This window comes from Natrix helvetica (genome assembly GCF_964273705.1).
Source record: "Natrix helvetica genome assembly, chromosome: 2".
Classification (NCBI taxonomy): Eukaryota; Metazoa; Chordata; class Lepidosauria; order Squamata; family Natricidae; genus Natrix; species Natrix helvetica.
Genome location: NC_138552.1, coordinates 87824713 through 87848235, shown reverse-complemented (window position 1 = coordinate 87848235; position 23523 = coordinate 87824713).

Genomic DNA, 23523 nt, shown 5'->3' with positions numbered 1-23523 from the left:
AACTTTTCTGATCGACAAGCTCAGCGTCTTAGCCATGTGTCCCTTTATTGACACTAAGATCAGCCAAATATACTAAGATCATTATACCTAAAATCATCTTCGCCTTACTACCTACTTTCAATTTGATTAACGTTGCCCGTTGAGATATTTTGAACCGTTGGTCCATTCTTCTTCCTTGGTGGATTCTTTTCTTCTTCTTTTCTCCAGGAAGGAGAAAAAAAAAAAGATAGGAGAAGTTGTAGGAGAAATCGGGAAGGAGGGAGGGAGGAGGATTGCAGACAGCAGCTGGACTTTGGGACACAGAAAATTAGTTGAGCCTCCCAAACTGCAAGGGGGCACGAGGTGTTGAGAATGAAAAAAAAAAAAACCCCACCATAGATAACTTTAGGAGTGCAGGTCCCAAATTAAAATCTGATTATTAAACCCTGCAGTTTAGTCATGATAATATAAAGCTTCGTGTTTATGGCTAACTCAATCTGCAATATGTGTAGAGAAGGGGAAAAAAAACAAACCTCAACCACCCCTGTTTATTATGTTTACCTTATTTATGGCCAAATTTAAATGTTAAAATACTGCCATTTTTTTGTCAAGACTCGTGTTTTATGGTTGCTTCTTTCCATTAATATTAAAATATGTAAACAGGATACATAAAAGGTGAAGAAAAGTCTGAAGCCCGTAAAAAGGTTTTTGCTGCATACCAGTTAATCAAAGTGACTCTCTAGGCAGAAGGGGAAGGAACCAGAGAGCGTAACTATAAATATTGCATGGTTATTAAACTGTAGAGGACAAGTTATCATCTCTAGTTTTAAATGCATCGTCATATGGTCCAACAACCCTATCTACAAATGCACGGTCCAATTTGGCCCACACTCTTTTTTTTTTTTAATGGCTAATCCCTGAAAAATGGCAAGCTTTGAGAAATCTTTAAATGCTTCCTGCTCCTTGAAAGACACAACTGTCACATCTATCTCAACTTCCTTTCTCTAATTTCATTCATTTGCACTTAAATGTAAGGACTTTGAAATCAAGATTAAATACTTCATTGCTCTAATCTGGTGTAAATCTTCAATGAATTGGCATAGGTGGCCAGTCAAAATCAGGCGGTGGAACAGATTCCAGGAATTGATTTAAACAGGGAAGTTAAGAAGGTGCTTGACATAAACTTAAATTCTAAGTATTTATTGTTAAGCATCGAAATATATTTCATTAAAGAAATTAGTGGGTTTAGATTTAGATAATGCTTACTCTATTTAATCTGGATAGACAAATGAAAAAAATAAAACCTTACATTCTAATGTTTTCCTAACTGGCAGCTTTTCTAAATTTAAAAAGCAAAACTGCAAACAAAACTCTAAAATTCTTCCAAACAGGGAACAATTACTGGAACATCTTTTTCTGGAACATTTCTTGCAATGTCAAAAGCTCCCAAACTATTGGTTTGAAAATTAAACTTATCACTAAAGGCAACTATGATTGCAAATGTCTTCCAATTTTGCTAGGATGTGAGTATTTCTGAAATCCCTGTTTTTTTAAAATAGTATTATAAATTTAAAAGGGCATTTATAACACAATTGTTTTTCACTTGATTGCCTGTAGTTTATCAAGGCTTTATTCACCAAATGGAATAAATAAAGAAAAACAAAACAAAACCAAATGGCTATTTGTTGATTTCCAGTTCTAGCCAAGTTGGACTGGGCAGCCTCTGAATCAATCCAAAGCAAAACTGGTCGCTTTCCAGATTGGGCTCCAAACTGCATTTTGTAAACACCATGTATCCTTCTTCCGTTCTTATTCTGGAAGCATGTTGCTAGATTTTTTTAATTGAAATGATGCGGTTGATATGGGCGGTCTGTTTGTTTGCCCACAATCCACAGGAACTGTTAACAACTGATGTGTAAATGGCATCCCACCCATAAGGTGGAAATGGTGGAAAAAGAATCCTCATAAAATTGCATTTTACCAATGTGTCACCAGTTGCCAAATTGACTTTCCTCACATTCGGCTCATTCTGTTTATTTGTAGTTCAAAGATGGCCCACTAATTGCTTCTAAAAAAGCAGGAAGGTGAGAGAATATTACTCCATTAAAGGGCCTAGATGAGAGATGGGGAACTGTGGCCCCCTTCATGATTTGTGGACTTCAACTCCCAGAACTCCTGAGTCAACCAAGTCCACAATTCATAAAAGGGGCCATAGTTCCCACCCATCCTAGATAATTAACACTGAGAGTATTATGTTTAGCCTGAAAAAGGCTAGGAATTACTAAACTAACTCCCCACTGTCAATTACCTCTCCCCATCAAATCATGATGTTTGATGACATCTCCGATCAAAATGCAAACTTAGCAAAACTTCATGAGAATGGGGTTACTCTAACATTCCATATCGGTCATCATCTTATAGTACAGGAGGTCCTCAACTTACAACTATTAATTTAGCAACTGTTGTCAACTCTCTGTGTTGATATTCCATGCAGAGCGTCAGCGGAGCTGGATCTCAGATTACAGGAGCTGGGTTGAGAGGAATGAAGCTATTGGATAACGTGATTTATTGACAAAGACTGAAGGGAGGGAAGAAACATGAGCAAAGTTCAAAAGCAGATAAAGAAAGCAAAAAAGATGGCTGCGAATAAGAAATGCTTTTTGTATTACAAAATCGGATTGCTTATTATGAAAGATATACCCCTCATGAAAGATATACTATCTCACTTGGCCAAGGGAAAAGTCTTCACCAAATTAGACCTCATAGATGCAAACTACCGAATACGGATCAGGGAAGGAGATGAGTGGAAAACAGCGTTCAACTGCTCCCTACGGAGCTTCCAATTCAAAGTGATGCCTTTCGGAGCTCCAGCAGTGTTCATGCAGTTAATAAACGAGGTGCTGCATGAGCACCTCTACAAGGGGGTTCTCGTCTACCTGAATGACATCCTCATCTACACTGAGACCATGGATGACCACATACCCCTGGTCCGCCAAGTACTGAAAAATCTTCTGGTGGCCAACCTGTACGTCAAGCTATCAAAATGTGAATTCCACCGTGAGCGACTAGACTACCTAGGCTATTGAGTGTCAAATGAGGGAATAGAGATGGACCCAGCGAAAGTGCAAGCTGTCCTAAACTGGCAACCCCCTCGCACTCTCAGACAGCTACAAAGCTTTGTAGGGTTTGCGAACTTCTATAGGCAATTCATCCCCTCCTTTGCGAAGATCGCCAAACCCCTGACAGATCTCCCGAAGACAGGGAGCCCAGGAACAAAACCTCGCCTGGGACAACCTCTACAGTGGAACCTAACCTGCCAAAAGGCATTCGAGACACTAAAAGAAATGTTTGCAAAGGAACCGGTGTTAAAACATCCTGACCCCGAGCAACCCTTCGTGATCCAAGCAGATGCCAGCGACATGGCAGTGGGAGCGGTGCTACTCCAAAGAAACAACTAAGGAAACATACAACCCTGCGCCTACACCTCCCGCAAGCTCACAGACACAAAGAGATGATGGGCAGCATGGGAAAAGGAGGCTTTTGCAGTGAGATGAGCACTGCTAACCTGGAGACACCTGTTGGAAGGGGGCCAGAAACCGTTCGAAGTCTGGACTGACCATAAGAATCTGGAGGCTCTTAGGACCCCACGGAAACTATCACCCAAACAAGTCTGATGGGCTCAATATTTCATCCGCTTCAACTTCGTAATAAAGCACATTCCAGGGCAGAGGAACTTTCTAGCTGACGCTCTCTCCCACATGCCCCAGTACAAATGCAAACGGGAGCAGGTGGTGGATGCCATCATTCCCTCTACCTAAATAGCTGCCTAAGTGACCACCAGAAGACAACACCGTGACCGGCACGACCAACCAGCAGGCGACCTAACCACGAGACTCAAAACTGAACTACTAGCAGACCCTTGGTTCCAAAACAACCAACACATCTTGAGAAAAAGAGATGACCTTGCATGGAAGGGGACGAAACTCTATATCCCGGAATCCCTACGCACCCTAATTCTCCAGAGGAGCTACAACACCAAACTGGCAGGCCACTTTGGATTCCTAAAGACGTTACACTTAGCCCGGAGGCAGTTCTGGTGGCCCAAAATAAAGAACAGTTACGTGAAAAGTTGCAACATCTGCGCCACAATGAAGAGGCGACCAGGAAAAACCCCCGGATTGCTGCAGCCAGTAGCAGAGCCAACGAGGCCGTGGGAGGAGATTGCAATGGACTTTATAGTAGAGTTGCCGAAAAGTGGGGGAAACACGGTGATTTGGACTGTAATAGACCTGTTCTCCAAACAGGCGCACTTCATACCCTGCAGCGGACTACCCTCAGCACACAAGCTGGCCAAACTGTTCCTGAAGCACATCTACTGCCTGCATGGAGTACCTCGAAGAATTATCTCAGACAGCGGGGTCCAGTTCATGGCTAAGTTCTGAAGGGAATTCCTGCGGTCCATTGGGTCATCTTAGGGCCTTAGCTCGGCTTTTCACCTGAGCACCAATGGGGGCGCTATGTGAACTATCAGCAGTCCAATTGGACAGACCTTCTGACCTTCGCTGAGGTTGCATACAATAATGATGTTCACAGCAGCACAGGACTAACACCATTCAAAGTAGTGAGCGGCATGGACTTTGTACCAATGCCTGAGTATCCAAGGGATCCCCCTTCCTCAGTCAGCTTGACTGACTGGATGTCAATGCTAAAAGCAGCCTGGGAGAATATAAAAAAGCACTAGCTAAAGCAGCACAAACCTATAAGAAACAGGCATATAAACACTGAGCTCGCAAAGACCATTCCTGGTGGGAGAGAAGGTTGACCTCTCCACAAAATATTTGAGGTTAAGACTCCCTAGCAAGAAACTGGGACAAAAGTTTGTGTGACCATTCCCCATAGTAAAGATCATTAACCCAGTCTCAGTGCAACTGAAACTGCCCCGACTGCTAGGGAAGGTACATCCAGTACTCCATGGTAGCCTCTTAAAACCCGTGATGGATCCACTCTGAGACTACTGCCCCGGGAGCCCCCAGGCCCTGTGGTCATAGGGGGCCAAACCCATTATGAGGTGCAACGCATCCTTGATTCGAGGTGGCACAGGAGGCAATTCCAGTACTTAATTAAGTGGAAGGGCTACCCCTTGTCAGAGGCATCTTGGGTAAAGAGTAGAAATATCTAGGCTGATTGCCTTATAGAGAGATTCCATGAAAAAAATCCAAACAAGCCTGGGGTGGGTGGGTGGGGAGGACATAGCCTTGAATCCCATACTGGTACTCAAATTGTTTTTGCTTGCACAGATTGCCTTTGAAAAGTGAGGGGAGCCGGATGTCAACTCTCTGTGTTGACATTCCATGCAGAGCGTCAGGGGAGCCGGATCTCAGATTACAGTAACTGGGTTGAGTTGAATGAAGCTATTGGATAACGTGATTTATTGACAAAGGCTGAAGGGAGGGAAGAAACACAGGCAAAATTCAAAAGCAGATAAAGAGAGCAAAAAAGATGGCTGCGAATAAGAAATGCCTAATGAAGAGTGCCTAAGGAAGCTGTTAATAAATCACTGCTTTTTGTATTAAAATATCGGGTCGCTCATTATGAAGCAGGCATCATTAGGGTACTTTACAACCGTTTGACGTCACAACGGCACTGAAACAGTGACTTACAGCTGGATCCTTGTATTTAAAACTGTTGATCACGTTATCAAAATTTGAGTACTGGGCAACCAGCAAGTATTTATGATGTTTGCAGCATTCCAAGGTCATGTGATTACCATTTGCAACCTTCCCAGCCATCTTCTGACAAGCAAAGTTGATGTGGGAAACGCGATTCACGTAACGACTGCATGATTCACTTAACAAAGTGCAGTGGCTCCTTTACTAACCGTAGCAAAAAAGATTGTAAAAATTGGGCATGACTCATTTAACAATTGCCTTGCTTAGCAATGGAAATTCTGGTTGCAATTGTGGCTACCTGCGAGTGGTGCGATGGCCTAGAAGTGGAGCTCTCACCTCACAATCAGGAGGCTGTGAGTTCAATCCTAGGTAGAGACTGATATTTCTCTCATTGGGCAGGATGAGAATATATCTGCTGAATAGAACTCCACATTGGTGTCAGGAAGGGCATCCGGCCAGTAAACACTCAGCTCCATTCAGTTGCCCAGAGTCCACCCTGCAAGGGATTATGGGATCATTAAAAGATGAGGATGACGATTTGTGGCTACCTGCATTACTTCCATATACCCACTGGGTCCCCATTAGGAAAGGAGTGAGTAAGGCTGCCTTGCCTCCATCTAACCGGATCATACCACAATGCTACAGGAAATGACAAATTCTAGAGGAAAAAAAAAATAGTCTCAACGTCTCCTAGCCCAGCTAGTAAAATATCTCTTGACTGATTCACTGCTGATGCAATGAGTTTATTCAACAGGTGTAGAGGCTATTTGGCTCTGCTGCATCGGGAGAACTTGACCATTGCTTGCCTGCTCTCCTCAGCTTCCCTTTGTTTTTGCAAAAAAGCCAAACCCAATCAACTTAATAAGGAGGCAGTCTTCTCTCTCTGTAAGAAAACCACCCTTTAAAAGGCTGCTATAGGAATTTCCTAAAGCTTGGAGACAGGGAAGCCTGTAATAGCATTTACTTCCAATTAACGGCTTTGTACAAGGGCATCTAATGAAATCTATAATTTACTCACTGAGCCCTCTGCTCCACAATTACCAGCCCTGTTGTCTGAACAAGCTTTGAAAGGGAGGGCTCCAAACCGTACTTTTTCCTCATTGAGGATTTATAGGTAAGGACTCTCTGAAAACCTGGCCGGGGTCCAATCCTGTTCTCTTCTTTTAAGGAAAAGAGAAGGAGAGGGGAGAGCTGCTCAGCCATTAGAGGCCTTTCTGTTCCCATTTTGCTGCCAAGGCTGATAACGTTGTCACTCCTGTTCATTAAATATCAATAGGCTGAAGGGAAGGAACCTGATGCCAGTCAGATCTATAGTCCATGAAGAGCTGTCTCATAAAGCTGTTTGGAGAATGGCTTTGGTAGATATAATCTATATTTCTCTCTGAATGCTATAATCAGCCTGAAAAATCAGCAGGCTGAGTTTGATACATTGGATATATAAAGCCGATAACAATTTTAATTTAAAAGGCAACATTTTTTTTTTTAAAAAAGTGGACAAATGCAGAGCAGACAGGGTGGGTCACTGTGTCTATTCTACCCTATCCCTGCTCCTGTAATACATGTAAATGCAGACACATTTTCCAGGATTTTTTCTCATTTAGTGTGACTAAATGGCTCCATGTGAACAGTGAATACTTTGCGCAAGCCATAAATTGTGTTGGAATTTTTATTCAGGCAAGTTTGCGTGTGCAAGAATAATCACAGCAAGCTTCTTTTTCCTGATCTGCAGCCGACCCCCTTCCGTATAAGCCTTAACTCTGAAAATCATTTTTTTTAATTTAAAGATGTTGCTTTCCTCCTAACATATAGTGCTGTATTGGTACATTACAAGAGACCAAGTCTAAATTCCAAGTTGTAAATTCTTTGCAAAAAGTCTGACTGTGATTCGTACATGTAAATGCACATTTGACGACTACATTATTTCTTCTACAATACTTGCTTATATTTAATTTCTGTTTGTAGCACTGCCCTTCCCACCCGTGGCCCAGGGGGCCTGTTGGGGCCGATTTTAAAATGTTTTTTGCTAAACGTGATGAGTTGTCGGTAATCAAGGGTTGTTTACTGTGGGGGGACTGGGTGGTTGTTCCAAGCAAACTGCGAAAGGCAGTATTGGAGGCATTACATGTGGGGCATCCTGGCATCGTCAGGATGAAATCCTTGGCAAGGAACTACGTCTGGTGGCCTAACATGGGCAGGGAGATAGAAGAGTGGGTGGCCACCTGCACTCCATGTCAGGAATCCAGACCAGCTCCCCCAGAGGCGCCCGCTAAGGAGTGGGAGCGCCCTCCAGCACCCTGGTCTAGGGTGCACATTGACTTCGCTGGCCCCGTTCATGGCCAAATGTTCCTAATAGTCGTGGATGCATATTCGAAATGGTTAGAGGTAGCACTGATGACCTCTACCACGGCAGAGGCAGTCATCAAGGTGCTACGGAGACTTTTCTCCACGCACGGCCTGCGCGACATCTTGGTCTCAGACAATGGGCCCCAATTCACGGCCATGCAATTCGAGACCTACTTAGCTAGCCAGGGAATTCGGCATGCCCTAGTCGCGCCATTCCATCCGGCCTCCAATGGACAGGCGGAGCGAATGGTGCGATCAGCTAAAGAGGCCCTCGCCAGGATGGGCCCGGGTGATTGGCAAACATGGGTTGATCACTATTTACTAATCCAACACATTACGCCAAGCGCCACCACGGGGAGAAGCCCCTCCGAGCTTCCCATGGGTCGCCGCCTAAGGTCCCACTTAGACCGGCTACACCCAAACTACTCTGCCACATCACCCCCAGACTCCACAAGCAAGATTCGGAATTTTAGCATAGGGGATTCAGTATACGCCCACAACTATGCCGGAGGAACTGTGGATTCTTGCTACGGTGATAGGTATCACTGGGCCTCGCACTTACTTACTAGAGCTAGAGGATGATAGAAATTGGAGGAGGCACATTGACCAACTCCGTGGTCGCCTCTCCTACTCCAATCTTAGGGTACCAGACGAAACTCTGAAACCAAACGACCAAGGCCCTACCCAAAAGGAGCAAACATTCACTCCTTTCACAGACAATACAAACCCGAAATGTCCGGAAAGCTTATCTGAATTTGTTGCAGGCCCACAGTGAACTCCATGCAAGAAAACCCAAGGAACTCCAGCCACAGCCTGGGGTAAGTTCCAGAAGGTTCCACAGAGCGGAGCTGGAGAGCAGACAGGTCCGCCCAACCTGCCTGAAGAGCCGGTTCCAAATGAACTGCGCAGGTCTGGTAGAGCAAAACAAAGACCCGCCTACCTCAAGGACTATGTAACCAATAGGAACATCCCAACCAAGAGGGGAGGGGTGTTAGATATCAACACAAGCTACTATGGTTTCCACTCCAGTCCTCTGTTCAGGCGGGAACAGAGGTTTAATCTGATTGGTTAAGAGGTCTGACAGCTCCCTATAAAAGGAGAGCTGTCAGACCTAACTGCGCTGGATTGTACAGACTTGACTGTTGTAATAAAGAGCTGTTGTTGCGTTAAACCTGAGTCTGCCTTCTCATTGCCCTATCTAACAGGTTCCTTTCAGCTAGAGCAGACTTTGGGTTACATAAGCCTCTATCAGCATGGCTTATGTAAAATAGAACACATACTTTGCAATGCTTCTGGAAAAAGCTGAGGGAGATTCATCTCTGGCCTCTCCCACCTCCGTAGTAAAGCCAGTTTGGTATATTGGTTAAGACACCATACTAGAACCAGGAGAGTGGGAGTTCCAGTCCTGCCAGGTGGATGATCTTGGGCCAGTCATTCCCTCTCAACCTTAAAAAGCAGATAAGGGCAAACCACTTCGGAAAACGTTGCCAAGAAAACTGTCAGGACTAGTCCAGGAATCAACACTTATTCAAAGGCACCAGCAAACAAAACAACAACAATGACAACACCACACACACATTCACACACACCACACGGGTGTCAAGCAGTTGTCCAGAAATCTCCCTTTTCACTAGCACTTCCTGGAGAGCACAGGTACAATAACCATCCAATTGTGTGTATCATAAAAACTGTCAAATGTTGTATACAGAAATGGCTTAAATCAGAGAATTGTAGAGCCACAATGCTGCCCTAGTGGACTTTGAGCTGGCTTCTGAGTTGTTAAGGGGGGGGGGGGAGACCACCATAGGGTAGGCATCTAAGTAATTAATTGTGTATTGTTATCTATCATTACTCAGAGGTAAGCTTGCTTGATTTCAATAGGACTTACTGCCAGCTAATATATCTAGGCTGGAAGACACTTTTAGTCCTGCCTGTCTTTCTTTCTTCATATGTGACACGTGTGCCCTTATCTACACACATGGATGTACACACCCAACATAAAGCAAAATCGAATAATCTCTCTCCCTCTCTGTTTCTCTCTCAATTCCCTGAGCTGCTGTATACCTAAAGCAATAGAAATATTTTACTATGGCAGTTTGCTCTTTGTGGCTTCTTATGTTGGTATTGATAAAGTGTTATAATCAACACTTTGTCTTGCTACCTCATTTTAATTTTTCCCCCTGTGTTTATCTCAGTGGGAAACTCTAAACTATATTTTTATAATGTCCTTTTTCCCTGCAAACTTTTATCTTCAGCTGGTGAAAAAGATTAATAATCCTCTTACCTTTGCTGCAAAAGGTTTAATAAACAATGCTTAATTAAAACAAGAGAAGCACAATAAACCCAAAAGGTTTTTGTTTTAGTGTTGCATATTTCTGTCATTTTTCTTCTTTGTTGTGGGGGCTTTCAAAAAATAAGGGGGTTGTGGAGGGAGAGAGGAAGGGCCAGAAGAGAACATCAGAGTTTTATATTTAATTGAACTAACAGCATGTGCTGACAAGTAATAAATAACAGCAGAACGGAGTGACTAAATAAATTGGTTTCCTGGAGCAATGATTCATTCTCTGTCTTTCATTGCCATCAGGTTAAGAGAGAGCTTTTTGTCAGCTACTAGGGGAAATATTTAATAGTATAACCATCTTTTTGTTTTCCACTGAAGCTTCCACAGACTTTTAAAGTTGCTGGGATTACTAGCAAGAAATTAAAAAGGAAATAAAGAAGAGTGTTCCAAGTTTGTTTTATGGAAGCCAAATGATCACAATAGGTGGTGATGCCATCCTGCTTTCATAATATATATATAGGCAAATTTACATATATCCATTTGGCAGCTTATCACAAGAATTGCCCATTCCTCTTTTGGAGATTTCCCCCCTCCCCCTCTAAACTGGGATTTTGTAGGAGACAGTTGTTAGTTCACCCATTGTGTTAAAATACCTTATGGTTAATCATAGACTAACTCCAGATTGTACCGGGGTGTACCGGAGCCAGGCCGGAGCACTGGATACCGTTCTGGTATGGTGCTCCGGAGGGCCCACCCACCCGCCCGAGTTCCTTAACGGTCTTTTAAGTCTTCTGCGCTTGTGTGCATGCGCACGGCACGTACAGCACCTGTATGCCGCTCCGCTGAGCAGCTGCAGCGTCACGGAGGCTTGCAGAGGTGCTAAGATGCATGCACGCGCTGCGCACATGTGCACACATGCTGCATGCGTCTATGTGGATGCCATCGGACCCGTTCCAAGCGTACAGGTTGGAACGGGATCCGGAACCCACCACTGCTCCAGATCCACCCAAAATAAACTTTTGAGATCTCTATAAGTCTTCCTCAGACAATACGTTACTAAATAAATGGCATGGAGAAAGAAGAAAAATGAAAGTTCAGCTACAGGTGGTCCTCGACTTACAACAGTTCATTTAGTGACCGTTCAAAGTTACAATATCATTGAAAAAAGTGACCATTTTCCACAGTTACAACCTTTGTTGCATCCTCATGATCAAAATTCAGATGCTTGGCAACTGGGCCATACCTGTGACCATTGTTATGTCCCAAGGTCATGTGATCATCTTTTGCAACCTTTTGACAACCGAAGTCAATGGGGAGCCACATTCACTTATCAACCGGTTACTAACTTATCAACTGCAGTGATTCATTTAACAACTGTGGCCATGAAGGTTGCAAAATGGGGCAAAACTCACTTAAATTTCTCACTTAACAACAGAAATTTTGGACTCAGTTGTGGTCGTAAGTTGAGGACTACCTGTATTGTTACCTTTGGATATCTCATAGGCATAGGATTCAGTACATCCAGGTCAAATGACTTGATTAAGGTGAAGAATCCAGTTTCCATGCGACTGCATGAAGTTAGGTCGGGCTGAACAAACTATTCATCATCGTCATTTTTGCCTGTGACATATTGTTTATATTATTTGGGTAGATTTTCCAGGTGCTTCCTGATTTGCCCAAGTCTAATTCTCCCTTTGCAAGCAGACTTAAATCTGATTTACTTAAGTGGTGCTTCTCCCTGTTCCTTTGAGTTTTTGTGAAAGCTTGGGATTTTATGAATTAATCTGGATTTCTGGGCTCAATCAATGGAATCAATCAAATGTAATTTCCTCATTGAACATTTTCTGAGATCACATGGAATAAGATCCATAAATATCACCTTTTTAGAAGATGTTTCTCATGTATAACTGTATACTAACAATAGTCCTAATTATGCTAGAAAAAAAAAGAATGGAAGTAGAAGTAACTGATAAAGGGCTAGCAGTTTCTGAACATCAAGAGGCTTAGCTGTATAATGCAGGATCAATTTCAATAAAGAAAATTATGTCTTGACTCTGCATCAAACCAAGTTTGAGTAGTAATATTGCAAGATATAATTGGTCATCTAAGAATTCTAACACCACAATTTTCTGTAGAATGCTTTAACTATATATCATAAAACCTGTGTGCATCCTCAGATATAATAATCTTTCTTACTGTACATTAAATTTTTAGTTTTCTGCTGGTTCAGGATAGAAGGCAAAATCAAAACAAATCCATCAACTGTTGCTTTTAAAAATGTCCATCAGTCTAATGTGTGATTCACAACAGTATTCAGGATGGCGTTTGAAAAGGCCACCTGACCTTTTCAGAGAAACACGGCAGCTAAATTATTCACCATCGCACCGTTCACAGGATACTCAACCATTTATGAGCTTTTGAGAGAAGGAATAGCAGGGGTGATTGTGTTCCTTTGCTCTTCTTCTTACTCCATGTGGCAGGGGGCAATTATAAAAAGTAGGGTGCACTTTTAAATTTTGGAGGATTCGCCAGGTGATGAAATATGTTGATCTTTTTGAGAGTTGCAGTTAATATTGAAAACCTCTACAAGAGAGAAAATGTTTATGCGTGGAAGAAAGTGATGGACGGATAGCAGAATAGATGAGCTGGTTCCCATTGATTTTCTTGGGTGAAAAAGACTAAAGGAAATTACCCCTTCTCCATGGAAAACAATTAAATTGGTTGGAAATCAGGCTTTTGATTTTGCAATAAAAAATCATTGTTCTCCAAAATGGCCGGACAATGATTAAATATCAGCCAGCTTGTTTAATCATTACTCCAGCTCTGGAAGATCGTTTCCCTCATTTCAGAAGCATGTAGGGGTTGAATGGGAGTGAGGGGGTGCATATAAATCGAATCCAAACCATGTTCTTCTATAGAGATCAGCCTTTCCAGTCTCAAAGCCTGTGAGAGAGTTAGAGCCATGTCTTCAGAAGCTTCAAGGTGTGGCTTTGATACATGTCCTGATTCGTCCCCTCCTCTTAGCTAGGATTGGAAAATTAGATTCAATTTGAGGGATGGACTCTTTCTCAGAAACCCCTGGGAAAGAGGAAGTGAGATCACAAAATGCTCCTTTGTTGGGAGGAATGAAGTAGATGTCACGATTCCCTGATATTATTCTTCATGCAGCATTTTTCCTACCTGCATTGCTTGCAGTATTAGTGGTGTCTATTGTTTTAAATGTATCTGTTTGATAAGCGGTGGGTTTCACATTTTGTTACTACTGGTTCGCTGCGTGCGCGCCCGCTCACTTCCGCGCATGTACTCATGTATATGCGTATGCGCTCAGCCTCAAAAACATGCCTAAATAGGGCAGCATAGAACCAGGGTGGGTGGGGGATAGTGATTTCCACTAACGGTTTGGGCGAATTGGTCCGAACCGGCTGAATACCACCTCTGTGTTTGACCACCCATTCCAATACAGAATAAATTTCTTATGAACAGAACTTAAACCATTTATACAATACAATTCAATACAATACAATAGCAGAGTTGGAAGGGACGTTGGAGGTCTTCTAGTCCAACCCCCTGCCTAGGCAGGAAACCCTATACCATTTCAGACAAATGGCTATCCAACATCTTCTTAAAGACTTCCAGTGTGGGAGCATTCACAACTTCTGGAGGCAAGTTGTTCCACAGATTAATTGTTCTAACTGTCAGGAAATTTCTCCTCAGTTTTAAGTTCCTTCTCTCCTTGATTAGTTTCCACCCATTGCTTCTTGTTCTGCCCTCAGGTGCTTTATTACATTATTTTGCAATGTCACACAGTTGGTGTCCAGCTGTAATGTAATTTGATTTGATTTAATTATTTAATTTAATTTAAGGTTTATATTCTTCGTATTATCATTGGATTGAATATATTATGCAACATATCCACTTAAAAACCAAAACAGACAACAATTATATCCAACAGTTATTCTAATCATTTACTGACTGGAGACTTTTTGTTTCAGGAAATAACTACTTATTTGTTAGAGGAAAATATTAGTAGCTCAGGGTTGAAATAAGGGGTCCTTGGTCCTCTCTGAGCTTGGTTGTTTTCTTTCAGACGTTTCATTACCCAAATTAGGTATATAACTACCTACCATATTTTTCGAAGTATAAGACGCACCTTTCCCCCCAAACAGCGAGGGTGAAAATGTGGGTGCGTCTTATTCACTGAATACAGCATTTTTGGCCTACCAAAATCCTGCCCCCTTTGCAAAAATGGATGTGCAGAGGGTTTGGGAGGCTTGCACAGTGCTCTTGGGGGCTGGAGAGGGCACAAGTGAGCAAAAAAACAGTCAATTTTTTGCTCATTTTTGTCCCCCCAACCCCCAGGAGCACTCTACAAGTCTCCCAAAGCTCTGCATGCCCCCACTTTTTTTTGCAAAAAAACGAGGCGTGCAGAGGGTTTGGGAGGCATGCAGAGTACAATTTTTTTTTTTAATTTACCTCTTCAAAATCATGGTGCGCCTTATACTCTGGTGTGTTTTATAGTTCGAAAAATACAATAGCTGGGATAATGAAACAACCAAACTCAGAGAGCACCAAAGACCCCTCAACTATCTCTTTCTTTCTTTATTGACCTTTATTTACTACTAGAGACAATAATAACAATTCAGAATACTGATAATGCATCGGTGTGGGAGTTTGATGATGATCTTGACAGGCAACAATGACTTCTGAAATACTGTCAGCATATCAATGATTCTGAACCCTGCCACACTTCACCTTATCCACTTTTTGAAGTGCAGACCCCAACATGATTCATGAGGCAAATATGGTTGCAACTCAAAATAGATTGCTCATCCCAATCTATCTGTGTACAGCAATATAATCAATAAGGTCATACCATTAAAAAAAAAAATGCCTCAGGAGGCAGATAATTTCTTTTTCTAAATTTTAACTATGATACACCTACAGCCTGTTTTATATAAAGTGCAGTGGTTTAAATAAATCCTTTAGTGCAGGCATGTCCAAAATCCGGCCCGGGGGCCAATTCCGGCCTATTTTGAAATTTTGAGAAGCCCACAGCCTCTTCTCCCTGCCAGCTCAGCCTGTCACTCATCCCGGCATTTTTTCCTTCACCTCACATTAATCTTAATGGTTCAAAGAATGTCAGGCTGAATGGTCGGCCCCACACTTTTTCACCTCACCAAATCGGGCCCTCCTTGCAAAAAGTTTGGACACCTCTGCTTTAGTGCAATACAGCTGGTAGAATTCATTCAATCATAATGGCGGAGCCATCAACTGACTGAGTAAAATTTGGTCAAAGCCATTCTATTTAACTATCAACTGCTGGCATGATTTGCAAGCAGCAACCATTATTTCCTGTGATATTTCAGAAAGTAGATAATTCAGGTAGCAAGCTTGATAATCAAATTATAAAAGCTGTCTCTTATATCATGACATTTGAACCACGTTGGATACTTTCTGCTTATATCACTGACTAATGATAGCATCTGGGTTGTTGTAGAAGCATAATAATGTAAGTATTATTGTTTCAGTGAATGTTTGCTTGGCCACACCATCTGATTTCCTTGCGAGCTCACTTCATGAGCATCCCACTTCACAGCTGACAATGAAAAAAAATGATGTATTTACAGCATAAATATTTTGAAGGACATTAACATATAAATAAACACAGATAATGGAGTTAAAAAGTGCAGATATTTGTGAATGCCTTACTAAAAATGGTATTGTAAGAACTATAGATGAAAATAAGATTTTATTTCTAATATGAGTTTAAAATAGGTTACTCAGCCATGTTTTTGGAAACACTTTTCTTAGCAGTGCTTACTTAAAAATGGCATTCACTCCAGTTAATAATCCTCTTATTCATTTGATGTCCACAAATGGGACATAATAATGTCATTTTAAGATCACATATCAGCTCTTGGAAAAACAATGCACAATGGCCCATTTAAACAAGGAGCGTTTCCTTGCTTCAGTCTCTTGATACGTTCATCTGGATTTTTAAACCAATGTGTTAGTGAACATTCTTACAAGATAAGCTCAGTTTGAAACAAATCCTCTTCTAACATTTTAATATTTCTGAGTGAGGGCCACTAAAACAAATCACTGTTTCTTCTTGGCATCAAATTGCTGATATGAATGGCTCAAGAGATTTTGCTGCTTGGAGTGGTATAGTGAATTCCCCAAGTCCTATATTAAGTTACATAACCTCCAAGACTCGCCAAACCATTTTGTCCCTGGATAAATTAAATCTCTACCTTTTTGATATCAGAGTAAAATCATAATAAAAAAATTTGATGATCCAAAATATGGTCTTAGAAAGATTTGAAGCTGGAGCTTTTGATATTATGCCATACTGGTGATAAGCTAATATGGCGAAAATGAAAATTAAGGGGTTTGAATTGTTTGCCTTTTCCTTGCTCTGTATTCAACATCCATTGCCTGTAACTTTCCCACGTGAGCATGTGGAAATAACCTCATCCACCCATTCCACTTTCTGCATGAATCTCCCTATGTTCCCTTTCTGATGGAGTTTCTGAAAACTGCTATGAGGAATGTGGAAGGGGAATCCAAGTAAGGATTTTCATCTCCTAAGGTGGAGTCTTTCTCGGACTTTGGAAGAGGAAATCTCACAAATCCCGTGTCTCTTGACTTGCTGTTCCAGGAGCCATAGAACAGTAGCTTAAACAGTACCATAAACAATATTTTATCCTAGTATGGCATTCAAGGTTAAGTAGCTGAGAAGGCTAACCCACATGCCTAGATGCTTTGGATTGTTTCTAAATGTTGGCTTCTGAAGGAAGAAAGCACAGCTATGAGAAGCAGCTATTAGGAGGTTTATGCAACAGCTCATGGCCATTTCCCATGCTCTTTTTTTCAGTTCAGCATTGCAAGTATGCACTGATATCAGCATAAGACAATGAACGATTAAAAACAAATATTTTGCATATTTTGCATATTTTGCAACAGGACGATTCTATTGACAGCATTACCTTTGGAGGGGGCAGTTTATTTTAACGAAGTCGATTTTTTAGGAAATTAGAAATCACACTGGAAAATATGTGGCTACATTTAGTGGGCCTTATTGATATTTTAAACTAATAGCAACAGCACTTAGACTTATATACCGCTTCATAGTGCTTTTACAGTCTTCTCTAAGCCGTTTACAGAGTTAGCATATTGCCCCCAACAATCTGGGTTCTCATTTTACCCACATTGGAAGGATGGAAGACTGAGTCAACCTTGAGCCAGTGAGATTTGAACTGTCAAACTGCAGCTAGCTGTATTAGGGTCTTTTCCCGTGTAAGATTGAGATTGTCTTGGCAACGTTTCGGTGAGGTCTCACTCGCCATCTTCAGGCTGGGTTTTGGGCTTAAAGTGTGGTCGCAACTGTTGTCTTTCTATAAATCTTGGTGGGGGTGTGTGGAGTGCTGCCTTTGTTTCAGTAAGTGGAATGATTGGTTGTGCGGTTGTATCATGATTGGTAGATTGGTGCTGATTGGTGCTGGCTGTGTGTCCGTTGTTGTTTCGTGTTGTAACGGCCTGGGTGGTGGGTGGTGCTCATTTGTTGACTAGGGCTGGTTTCCAGATGTCTGGTAGGCGGGAAGTATCATCACATTTATTCATGTTGTGGGGTGTTTCTCTAGCTTATGGAAGCTATCGAAATGTTGCCAAGACAGTCTCAATCTTACATGGGAAAAGACCCGAATACAACAAGACCAGCATACCTACACCCGTGAAAATCTACAAATTATATATATATATATATATATATATATATATATGTATGTATGTATGTATGTATGTATGTATGTATGTATGTATGTATATATATATATATATATATATATATATATATATATATATATATATATATATATGTATATATATGTATATATATGTATATATATGTATATATATGTATATATATGTATATATGTATGTATGTATTTATGTTACAACCCCTGGTATGACTAAATATGGGAGGAAGGTCACTACTCCCTCTTTCTGTCCTTCGGCTTATCACAAAGACCATGCAGGCAGAAAACCATATTTTTATTTTTACTGTTGCCTTTTTATATTTGTGTTGTAATTGTACTGATAAATAAATAAAGGGATCTATCCTAGTCTCCCTTTATTTATTTATCAGTACAATTACAACATATATATATATATATATATATATATATATATATATATATGTATGTATGTATGTATGTATGTATGTATGTATGTATGTATGTGTATATATATATATATATATATATATATATATATATATATATATATATATATATATATATATATATACACGAAAACATATATATATATATACGTGTGTGTGTGTGTGTGTGTGTATATAAAGTCATAAGTAACTTTTTTCAGAGATGTTGTAATTTTGAATAGCCACAAAACAAATGGTTGTAAATCGAGGACTGTCTGTATGTGTGTATATGTAAGTGTATATATATGTATGTATGTATGTGTGTATATGTATGTATGTATGTATGTATGTATGTATGTATGTATGTGTATGTATGTATGTATGTATTTGTGTTACAACCCCTGGTATGCCCAAATATGGGAGGAAGCTCACTACTCCCTCTTTCTGTCCTTCGGCTCATTACAGAAGACCATGCAGGCAGAAAAACATATTTTTATTTTTAATGTTGTTTATTTTAATGTTTATTTATCAGTACAAATACAACACACACACACACACACACACACACACACACACACTCCCATATTTGGGCATACCAGGGGTTGTAACACAAATATATACATACATACATACATACATACATACATACATACATACATACATATAATACATACATGCACACCATTCCAGTACGGTGCTCCGGAGGGCCACCCGCCCGCCCAAGCTCCTTACCGATCTTTTAAGTCTTCCGCGCTTCCGCGCATGTGCACGGCATGTACAGCTCCTGTGCAACACTCCGCTGATCCCTTGAAGCATTGCGGAGACTCACAGAAGCAGTAAGACGTATGTGCACGCTGCGTGCGTCCATGTGGACAGTTGGAACAGGATCCGGAACCCACCACTGATACATGCATACATACATACTCACTTTCATTATGCTAAGTTCTTAAGTTTTTTGCCTTCCAATACATTTCCCACCATCAAGACATTTTACCTAGAATGAGTCTAAGTAGGAGCTAGATGTTGTTGATCGGTTTTTTTTTTTGATACTTCTGATAATTGATCTTATGCTGGCAGAATTGGAAAGTTCCATAAGAAACCACAAGCCTGTAGGTAGATCTGTGATCCAAACCACATAAGGCATCCATAAGAATGTTTATAACTTCTATACCTTATCTTCTGTGTGCTGGCTTCCTCTTATATAACCAAGTAAAAATGAGAAATCTACGTATATTTGCTTCAAACTGCATTCAGATTCTTTCAATTTCATGGGAGGACCCACCTTGGTTCAGCTGAATAAACCCGTTCATTTATCAAGCGAGATCTGGACTCCGTCTCTCTGTACGCACCAAGCCACACCTGATTCCTCTTTAACAATGTAGTCTAGCATAGGGCAGGAGGATTCCAAGTAGCTGAGGTCCACATTCTGGGTATTTTATATTCTTGCCATCCCCTTACTCAGCTGGAGAACCCACTTGACGTTCTACCAAGACTGACTTTTCTTCAGTCATCTGGTTGATAACATTCTGTTCGCACCACCTTTGCCAAGAGATGTTTAATGAACTTTGAAAAAAAAGAGAAGAAAGAGGTTCTGAATAGAAAAGGTTCTATTATCAACAAATAGTAGCTGGAAAGAACTAAATAGGATTATGAAGATTATCCTTCTTTAACAATGCCTTAAATTTTTATCTCCTTATCTTTTCCTCATTGCTTTCTCTCTCAAGACATTATGGTTTATTGTGTCTCTGCAAGCTACCTTGGATGTGATTTACACACTGAACGGCCTGGCTTTCAGAGCAAGTTAATGATATAATATCCCCATTTATATTCAGAGCAGTCAACACTTTCTAGCTCTCGGAATAATAAAACCACCTGCATTTAATATACATGGAAAAATGGGAAGGCAAATAGCAGATATGGCACAATCAGATAAGTGTAATCAGATAAAATATCACAATATTATAGCAGATCAGCAGCTGGTAATGACTTGAATTTTAAAAGACTGACAAACAGCATGGCCCAAAGCAATCAGGCATACCTCATTCGGAGCTACTTATCCCAGATATGATTGCTCTTCTCATATGTTTCTGGCAGATTAAACATTCAGGCTTTTCTTAGTTTAACACTTTTAGTGCTGGGTGTCTGGCAGAAAAACACGTGCTGCTCCCCCTCTTCTCCCCAAACAATAGGGCCCAATGAATGGGGGAACAAGGATCCCCTTCCATTGTGACTGCTCACTGAGCCATCACATTCCCAGCATTTCTCCTTTTTTTATACCTGCAGAGGGATTGGTGTTATCTTTGCAATTCCCCACAGTGTGTTCTTATTTTGCTTCAGCTTTTTGGGTCAAAGACGAAGGAACATAGACTGAGCCGATGCCTCCTGTAGCCAGCTGTATGAGCATTTAGGAAGTGTGCAAGATTGACACAGAACCCACTGTTAGGAGCTCTTCCTTTGGTGAACTAGCATTTCTGCTTGGAAGAACGATTGAATTCACACAGCAGCAGCAATTTGAAATTGTTGAGAAGCACAGAGAGGTGAAATCAGTGAGGTGTTGCTTCTTGCAGGGCATGTGTGTGTGTGTGTTTGTGTGATATATTGGTTTCCACCTAGGAAGCAGGAGTCATTCCGAGTATGCTTCAGTGTTTAAAATTACCATATCAATTGATTAGGGCTAATGTATTTGGCTGCGAAAATCACAAGATGGTAGCAAAGAAAGAATTGTCATCAGAGGTGGTATTCAGCAGGTTCTGACCAGTTCTGGAGAACCGGTAGCAGAAATTTTGAGTACTGTTGTTTGGAGAACTGGTAAATACCACCTATGACTGGCCCCGCCCCCATCTATTCTCTGCCTCCCGAGTCCCAGCTGATCGGGAGGGAATGGGGATTTTACAGTAACCTTCCCCTGCTGTGGTCACCAAGCCACGCCCACAGAACCGGTAGTAAAAAAAATTGCATCCCACCACCGGTTGTCATCCTTAGGCTCTGATTGTCTCCTAAGGATTGTGCCCAGAATTGTCTTTTAAGAAAGGCGGCCATACCCATCTTTTAAGTGAAAAAAAAATGCTAGTTAAGGTGTTCTCTGTCAGAGGAAATTTCACCCTGAGCTAATGAGGTGTAGACCATCGGCTTTCCTAAAAAGTATATCTTCAGAAAAAGCAAAAATAAGACCCGATAACATGTTCTAATGAAAACAAAATTTAATATGAAAATAAGAAATAAACAAATCTATCTAATTGTTACATTTTGGCAAGAGCAATTGTCATCCACCTTCTTGGCAGACGAACAGAGATCAAAAGTAAAGAAGTCTCTGGAATGTGTGATGTATTAAGAAACGTGTTAAGAAGCATGCACAGTAAATCATTGATGATAAGGCTTATGACCTGCGCAGTAACTATTCAGTTCAGCTAGCAAACAATTAATGCAGTGACATTCTCTGCCCAATGATTGGAGTGTTGGCTTATGGTGAGCTAAGCTGCAAACAAATTTAATAATAAATAAATAGCAAAATGCAGAAATAATGCTGATCCTATGCCTGGAATCATTCATGGTGAGTGGCAGGCAAGGAAGCCATTAGTTATCCTTAGTTGCTGTGCAACTAAAATGAGCATTGAATATTTCACAGTTTTATTAACATTGAAGTCCTGTGAGACTGTACTTATTTGGGGAAACTTCTCCCTAATGAATATAAAGATCCATTAGAGATGTAATGCATTTACAACGTGGGCTGTCATTTTATTTCACATAGGAAGTAAAATAAGGGAGATTGTCATTTACAGAGGCAAATGTATGTATCTGAATTGACTTAATCAAGGCGAAATCCAGTCTTTGGGAAGAATGAGAGGGTTTCTAAAGGTGCCATTGAGAAGCATCAGCTAAACTCAATCAGATCAGACCAAGCTTGTTGGCAGAAATATTTATTTATTTATTTATTTATTTTATTGAACTTATTAGTCGCCCCCTCTCCCCACAGGGACTCGGGGCGACGTACAGAGCAATAATCAAGATAGCACCATATATCGTGCAGAGGAGGTAAAAATAAGTCCATAAATAAGCATACTTACAAAGTTTAAAACCCAAAAATATTAAAAACAATATTTCCCATTATAAAATGACATTGAGTGTGAATTTAGCACCCACCCCTCTCCTAGAAGAATAAAATATCCTGGGAAATATTAAAAAAGCAGAATATTATATTTCTCTGAATGAGAAAAAATAGAAACATGTTTTTAAAGACATAGTAGCTCCCTGCAGCTTCCTGCCCCCTCCCCTCCTTGTCAATGGGGCATTACGGCATGGGCCTGTCTATTCAACACAACAAAGGTAGGGTTAGCCTTCTACCCATCTCGTCACCTGGGAGGATTGCATCAGCCAGCAGGGCAAACAGATTTGGGTCTTATGAAAACCTACAAAGTTAGCTAAGACACCCCTCCCCACAGCCCTGGGAGTCGGACAACCAATCAGAATACATTTCTTACACAGAAACAGGAAACTCTTAAGATGGGGCCCAACTGTTAAGTAATTAAGCTCCCCATTAGAAGAACAAGTATGCAGAGAAGCATAATGAGAGTGATATGGACTAACACGCACAAACCAGCATACAGAAACACTGAATAGTATAAAAATATAGTAGTTTACTATGTAGAAATATAGAGGTATTCAGAGTCTGGTTAACAGTCCAAGTCATACACGGTTCAGTAATTCAGTTATCAAAATACTCAGTCTAACACACAAAGTATAGCTAAACAATAGCAAACCACAATACCTCAGTATACACCAATCAGCTTCTAACAAAACAGAGATCTAACAGCCATTCTGGCTCCCTCTTATGGCTGCTTGAGGTAATAAACCAATTACATCTCTTAAGCATTTAAAGTAACAGTAAAGTAATCATAGCTTATATACATTGCCAAGCCAAACCTAGGGTTACATCCCTAATACCAACAGAGGGCATAAAACCAAGGCACTACCAGCATCCCTTCCCTTTTCACCCAGGAGCTCCAAGGTGTTAAACCATTATTTCAAGGAGTTTCCATGTTTCCAGTGTCTTTCTTCACAGATGGACATTTCTTCCAACAAGTGTTAGACTT